Below are 7,436 nucleotides of genomic sequence, written 5' to 3'. Positions count from 1 at the left end.
TGAATGACAGACATTAAATATTTCACTTACATATATTCTCAGAATTTTGAATGTTTTCTTAAATGCTTTTACTTCCTGAAGACTAAGAAAGAAAATAATTTAAGAAGAGCTAGCAACCTTCCAATAGTAATAATAAGAAAAAGCAATGCACAATGACAAGAGACAATTTTGAGTGATTAGGAAACATTCGGGTTTTGTCAGTAACTTGAATGTTTATGCCTCGTTGAAACCACAGCCTTGGTTATAGAAATGTAAATAGATTTCTCCAAAACATCTCTAGCCGGTGTATTCAAATCTTTGTTCTATAGGCCTTGCCTTCTTTCTCTGTCCTGTAACCTATGGCAGTTTCATTTAGAAATATTTTTGGAACCTTGCCTGGTTTTAACAGACCTTTAAATATTTGTCTGGTATGTGAAATTCGGGAAGAGACCAAAGAGGGGAGGAACATAACTTGAAATTAGACATCTGAAAAAAATAAGACAAATTTGAAACAGGCACATTTTCAAAAGGAAAGGAAAGGGGCACTAATTATGTGAGTGGGAAGAGAAGAAGAAAAAAAAAAAAAAGCATGTGACGCCGAGTTGGAAGGTTTAGCATGCTGTCCCCATGGTGTAAGGCTGTCTTTGGGGCTGGGCAACTGTATACTTATTGTTTGGCATGGAATAGGAGAATGTGGATTCTTAGATGGGTGTAGAGCACCATGTTTTTATATCTACCTCCCCAATGCCTGGGTTTGTCTGACTTCTGGCAAACCGATCTTGGGCACAAAAAGGCTTACTGAGAGTTGGTATCTGTGAGCTTTGGTTGAATAGCCACTTCATGCTGACTTAAAAGTGAGTAGGTTTTTCATACCTCAAGTAAAGATAAAACTTCATAATAAAGAAACCAAAGCAAAGAGTCTTAAAACCATGGTGGTTTTTCGTTACCTACAAAGTCAGTAGCTTTATTTAACAAAATCCCAGGGGAATCTGCTGTACCTTTTTTTTTTTTTTGGAGTAAAAGCGCATTTTTTTTTATAAGCCACATATAAATATCCTCTCGTTTTCTATTGCAGTGTGCCTGCAAAGGGCATTGTGATGGAAAGCATTAGAAATGGAAGTTTCTGAAATGGAAATTTGGAGTTAGTTCATTCTACGATCTTAAGGAGAAAATGAAGGATAATACTGTTATGAAAAATAAATGTAATCATCTAATTTGTATAGAGTTCACTGTTTAATTTTTAGCTATGTTATAAACAAAGATAATTGATAAAGAGATTGTGGACTCTCAAAATGATTCAATACTTTTAACATTTTATGGTTTTTTTTGGGGGGGGCAATAAGACTAGGACTTAGCCTAAGTTGAAGAAATCCCATTATATTTCCTTTGGAACCAAACATAGATAAAGTCTGGTTTGGGCTTGGGAATCTTTTTTTATTTTTACTAATGGGGAACCAATTTCAAATACTGAAATAAAAAGAAAACCCTTTGCTGCACAATCCTTTGCTTTACAGACAATGTCAAAGATAGGAAGCCCCTTTCTTTATGGCTTGCTATTTTTGCTCTTGATTATAAGCATTTTATCATCCCTACTCAGTCCCTATAGCATTTTTACACAATCATATTATGCTTTTCCTTATTTTCAAAAACAAATTAAGATTTTAAGTGAATATATTATTTCAAATATCTTCTGAAAAAATTTCCATTTCATTTTACCCGATTCCATGGCAGAAAACAAAAACAAAAACAAAAATCAGAACTGTGCATGATACTCAACGTCCCTGAATATGATGTAAGTAGCAATATTATCACCGCCACTCATTTCCTTTTTAACTGTGTGGCAAAATAGATATTTTAATCTAACAGCACTCTTTTTGTAACATCTCTCTCTGAATATTAATATAGTTAACCCTCCTTTATCATGTATCACAGCAGCAAGTTTCTCTTCCCTTGGATTATTAATTTTTGCTTCTTTGCATTATATATTATTTTTTGTGTGTGCTGAAATGACAAAAAGCAGGCAAGAATGAAGACCCAGGTATTAGCCATATGTAGAAAGTTCCTACTGTGTATTTCTGTGTGATCTTCTCCTCACATATTAGAATTGTCAGGAATGTTTCTTTGCTTTGGAACTTTCTGTTTACATCCTGCATGACCTTATAAATTAATCTGAAGAGTAACTGGATACCTTTTATGGTTATTTGAAAATAAAATTTGCTACAAATAAGATGCTCTAGTCTCTGTTGCCTCATATAATGTATGCATATGTTAATTTTTTCTGCACTTTCACATAGAACCAGAAAATATTAACCTCAGAGGCTATTTAAATGGTTATTTAATGCAAAGATACAAAGAAAAAAAAATTCAAATGTGAGACTGCCTTTATTTAAATCACTCTTATTCTGCTTCTTTTTTTCTGGCCCAAAGCAGAACAAAATCATGAAGGGCCATCAGCTTTAACTCTGACAGTCAGGGATTTTGACAGCTTGCATCACTGAAAGTTGTGTTATTATTCAGTAAACTTTATGTAATGGATGCCCTTTCTGAAACATGATGTTTGAAAACCACAAGGGTATTTTGAGTAGCTCAAAGTTGTTTGAATTCTGTAAGCAAAGTAGTTTTGTAGAAAAAAAATTTAGTGGAAAATTATTTTAAATACATATTGGTAGTATTCTACCTGATTGACATAGATGCTGAGTAAGAATTTTAAGAGTCATAAAAATCTCCAAAATGTAATGAGTTAAATAACAAATTGGTGAGAGCCAGGCGTGATGGTGCATGCTTGTAATCCCAGTATTTGAGAGGCTGAGACGGGAGGATCGCAGGTTTGAAGACAGCCCTCACAACTTAGGTGAGGCCCTCTGCGACTTAGTGAAATCATATTTCCAAATAAGAAAGAAAATCAGGCTGGGGGGTTTGGCTCAGAGATAGAATGGCTCTGGGTTTAGTCCTCAGTGCCACAAAAAATATATAAATGAAGACAGTTTATTTTATAAATATGATCACATAGTTACTTTATTATTTGAGTGCAGGTTTGAGGTCTTTTCCTATATATATGATTTTTGTGTGTGTAGTACTGAGGATTGAACCAAGAGGCATTCTAATCTGAGCTATCCCCCCCAGCCCAATCTATCTTTCTTTCTTTCTTTCTTTCTTTCTTTCTTTCTTTCTTTCTTTCTTTCTTTCTTTCTTTCTCTTCCTTCCTTTCTTTCTTTCTTTCTTTCTTTCTTTCTTTCCTTCCTTCCTTCCTTTCTTTCTTTCTTTCTTTCTTTCTTTCTTTCTTTCTTTCTTTCCTTTCTTTCTTCCTTTCTTCCTTTCTTTCTTTCTTTTTCTTTCTTTTTCTTTTTGGTGGTACTGGGGTTCCTAGAGGCCCTTCTACCTTAGGGCTACACTCCCAGATCTATTTTATATTTTTATTTGGAAACAGGGTCTCTTAAGCCAGCGCTGCTGGCTTTGAACCTGCGCGATCCTCCTGTCGCCGCCTCCCAAGCGCGGGGATTACAAGCGTGCACCACCATGCCCGGCTTATTATTTTTTTTAAAACAGAATCTCACTAAATTGGGGAGGACCTTGTAGCTGAGGCTGGTGGCAAACCTGTGATTCTCTTGTCTCAGCCTCCCAAACACTGGGATTACAAGCGTGCATCACAACACCTGGCTTTATTTCTTGTTTGGAAACAGGGCCTTGCTAGCTAGAATCTTGCTACTTGTTGCGGCTCTCCTCCAACCTGCAATCTTCCTGTCTCATCCTCCCAAGTATTGGGATTACAGGCATGTGCCTCCACATCCAGATTCCTGGATATTTTGGATATTTCCAAGGGTTCTAATTTAGTTCTCTACTAAGTTTTATTGTTAAATTCAGCACCATGAGCCTGTGTGTGCACGTGGATATGTGTGTTGTCTATTTTCTTCCTAATACCCATTATATATACATACATACATATACATTTTGTTTGCTTGCTTGTTTGTTTGTGGTACTTGGGTACTGGGGATTGAATCCAGGGGCTTTCCACCTCTGACCTACATCCCAGGCCTTATTGTTTATTTATTTTTTTGAAACAGGGTCTTATTAAGTTGTTGAGGGTCTCACTAAATTGCTGAGACTAGCCTTGATACTATGATCTTCCTGTATTGCTGGACAAGTATTGGGATTACAAGCTTGCACCTCCAAGTCTGGCTAGGAAGACATCTTTTAAAACTGGTTTTTAATTAAAAGCAAATTAAAAAGATAAAATATTGGCAAATATGTTTCAGTTGACATACTGTACTAGATCTACTTTTCACTGGCCTAAGAAGAATCTATGCTTCCCTCAGCTGTTCTGCTAACACATTAGGTATCTTTGTTGATTTTGTGTAGGCTATTTGCTTTCCTGAGTTAGGCTATTTGCTTTCCTGAGTTAGGCCATAATTTTTACTGAAGCCATGTTGCTTTTTTGAGCTTTTTATGTTGAACCAAACTTGACTAGTGCCTATATTTCAACATAAACAATAAAAACAGACAATTTTGTTAGAATGACTGTTTTAATTTATTTTATACATTAAAAAGAGGCACAATTGGGAGGCTGAGACAGGAGGACCACAGATCACAGCCAGCCTCCGCAATTAAGTGAGATATTCTGCAACTTGGTGAGATCCTGCTTCAAAATAAAAACAAACAAACAAAAACAAAAACATTAGGGCTGGAGGGTGTAGCTCAGAGATTAGAATGCCCCTGGATTTAAGCCCCAGTGTCTGTCTGTCTGTCTGTCTCTCTCTCTCTCTCTCTCACACACACACACACACACACACACACACACACACACACACACACACCACAGAATAAAGGCTGAGTATGGAGGCTGCATGCCTATAATCCCACCTGCTGGCTACTCAGGAAACTCAGGCAGGAGATCACAACTACAAGGCCAGCAGCCTGGGCAACCTAGTGAAAGACCCTGTTTCAAGTGCAAATGAAAGCCCGGATGCTTCCTGGCATGCACAAGGAGGACCTGGGTTCAAACACCAGAACTGACAAAAAAAAAAAACAAAAACAAAACAAAACAAAAAAAAAAAAAAAGAAAAATGAAAAAGAAGAAGAAAAAGAAAAAAAAAAAGAAAAGAAAAAGGAAAAGGTGGCAATCAAGATGAAAGGTTCTTTTGCAACCCCAAGAGAATATTTTGGTGTAAATTGAGTACTCTTAGTATATTGAAATGGCTGTATGCCAATGACTTCATTAGTATGTGAAATATACATGTATCGATCTTTCCATTTGCATGTAGCCTGTCTCCAGTATGGCATCATAAATATACATCCTATAGATCGAGGGAGCTGGATTCCGAAGCTCTGCAGGGCATTCACCACACAAACAGTGTCAGTGGCCTGCATACCTGACAGTCATCGGTTGGGTTCAAAAGCATTTGGTGTTATCGCTGATGTTTGCTATTTTTCCAGAGACTCTTATGCTGAATCCTATCACCAGTAAGAGTTTGATTTTGTTTTCATTTTGACTCAGATAATCTTATACAATTATTTTATGTGCTGGAAAGAGCCTGACTAGATTGGCTCACATTTCAATTTTTATTCGTTTCGGTTGAAACAGAGAGCACCAAGGTAGATGTGTACTGTTTCTAGTTTAGAGACAATTGTGGGCCTTCCTCAGAAAACTACGGATGTCTAGAGTTTCTTTTTAGGTTCTACAGACACAGCCTTCTCCTCCTCCTCCTCCTCTCCTTATCAATGCTGAAGAATGCCAGCGCAGCACTAGGACCACTCCTAATGCTTCTTACTCGTTGCTTCTGAACTGTTGCTGCAAATTGCATTCCATGGAAAAAGATCACAATATTATAAACCTGGATGGTTAGGACCTCATAGAGACTTTCTACAAGTGCTCACAGGTTCTATGAAGCTCACAACTGCAGTATATCAGTTGCTCCCCACCATTCCTCCTAAATGATTTATTTCACCTTGCTTCTATTCCTGTTAAACCACTTTTCTTCTTTTTAGGCACTGGGTTTTGAACCCAGGGGCATTCTATTTATGATTTACACTCCTAAATATTTTTTTTTTTTTGGTAATACTGAAGGTGGAACCCAGAGGCTTTCTACCTCCGGGCTATGCTCCCAGACCTATTTTCTATTTTATTTGAAAACAGGGTCTCACTAAGTTGCTGAGAGCCTCACTAAGTAGCTGAGGCTGGCTTCGAACCTGTGCGATCCTCCTGTCTCAGCCTCCCAAGCGCAGGGATTACAAGCGTGCGCCACCATGCCCGGCACCCCTAACCATTTTTATACTTTTTTATTTTAAAAGGTAAGTTTCACTAAGTTGCTAAGGGCTCCAGTAAATTGCCAAGGGTAGCCTCCGACCTGTGCTCTTCCTGTCTCAGCCTCCCAAGTCCTGGGATTACAGGTATGTGTCACCACTCCTTTCCTGTCACATGATTAAAAAAAAAACTACCTTCCTTACAGTTAGCAATGAGCCAGACATGGTGGCACATGCTTGTAATCTCAGTACTTGGGAGGTTGACATAGGAGAATCTCAGACTCGTGGCCAGCCTCAGCTACTTAGTGAAGCCTTTGGCAGCTTAGTGAGATCTGTTTCAAAAATTGAAAAAAAAAAAAAAATGGAGCTGGGGGCGTAGTTCAGAGGAAGAATGCCCCTGGGTTCAATACCCAGTACTGCAAAATGATGATGATGATGATGATGATGGTGGTGATAAAGTTAGCAATGACCTTTTTCTTTCTCAAATCTCTGCATTTCCCTCACTTTTATTGACATCAGTTGTGCCAGGTTTTACACCTCTTATGACCAGCTTCTCCTGAAAACTACCTCCCAGCGGGCCACGCACCTGCAGCTTCTCCCTCTCGCTCTCTGGACTCAGCCAGCACACTGTTGGCTCCAGGAGCGGCTGTCTGCTCGTGCTCTCCTGCCTCCCTGGAAATGACGTGCTTTTTGGGCGTGATTGTGAACATATTTCTTGGGACTTTTCCCTTGGACTTCTCTGTTATTGCTTGAAGTTTGGTATAAGTGAAACTGAACTCACTTTTTCTCTTTAGTAAATGTCTGTACTTTTTCATTCTATGAATGACATTACTGAAGTTTCTCCCAGTCACCTAGCCTAGGAGTCATCCATTTCTCTATTCCTTTCTTCCTTTTCTCCCTTTTCTTTAAAATTATCTTGTATCAAGCTTGGTATGGTCGTGGTCACCTGTCATCCTAGTATTTGGGAGGCTGAGACAGACAGAAGGCATAAATGCTCAAAGCCAGTGTGTGGAAACTCAGCAAGACCCTGTTTCAAAATGAAAAAAGATGAAAAAGCACTGTGGGTATAGCTCAGATATAGAATTTTCTGGGGTTAATCTCAGTATCACAAAATAAATAAATATATTATCTTGTATCATTCTGTTACCAAACCCTATCAATCCTTTCTTTATTCTGTTTCTTCAATCTAGGGTTTGATATACTTCTTGTTCCAATTCCTT

Source organism: Muscardinus avellanarius (genome assembly GCF_963383645.1).
Source record: "Muscardinus avellanarius genome assembly, chromosome: 7".
In the NCBI taxonomy this organism is placed as follows: Eukaryota; Metazoa; Chordata; class Mammalia; order Rodentia; family Gliridae; genus Muscardinus; species Muscardinus avellanarius.
This window is presented reverse-complemented; position numbering follows the sequence as displayed.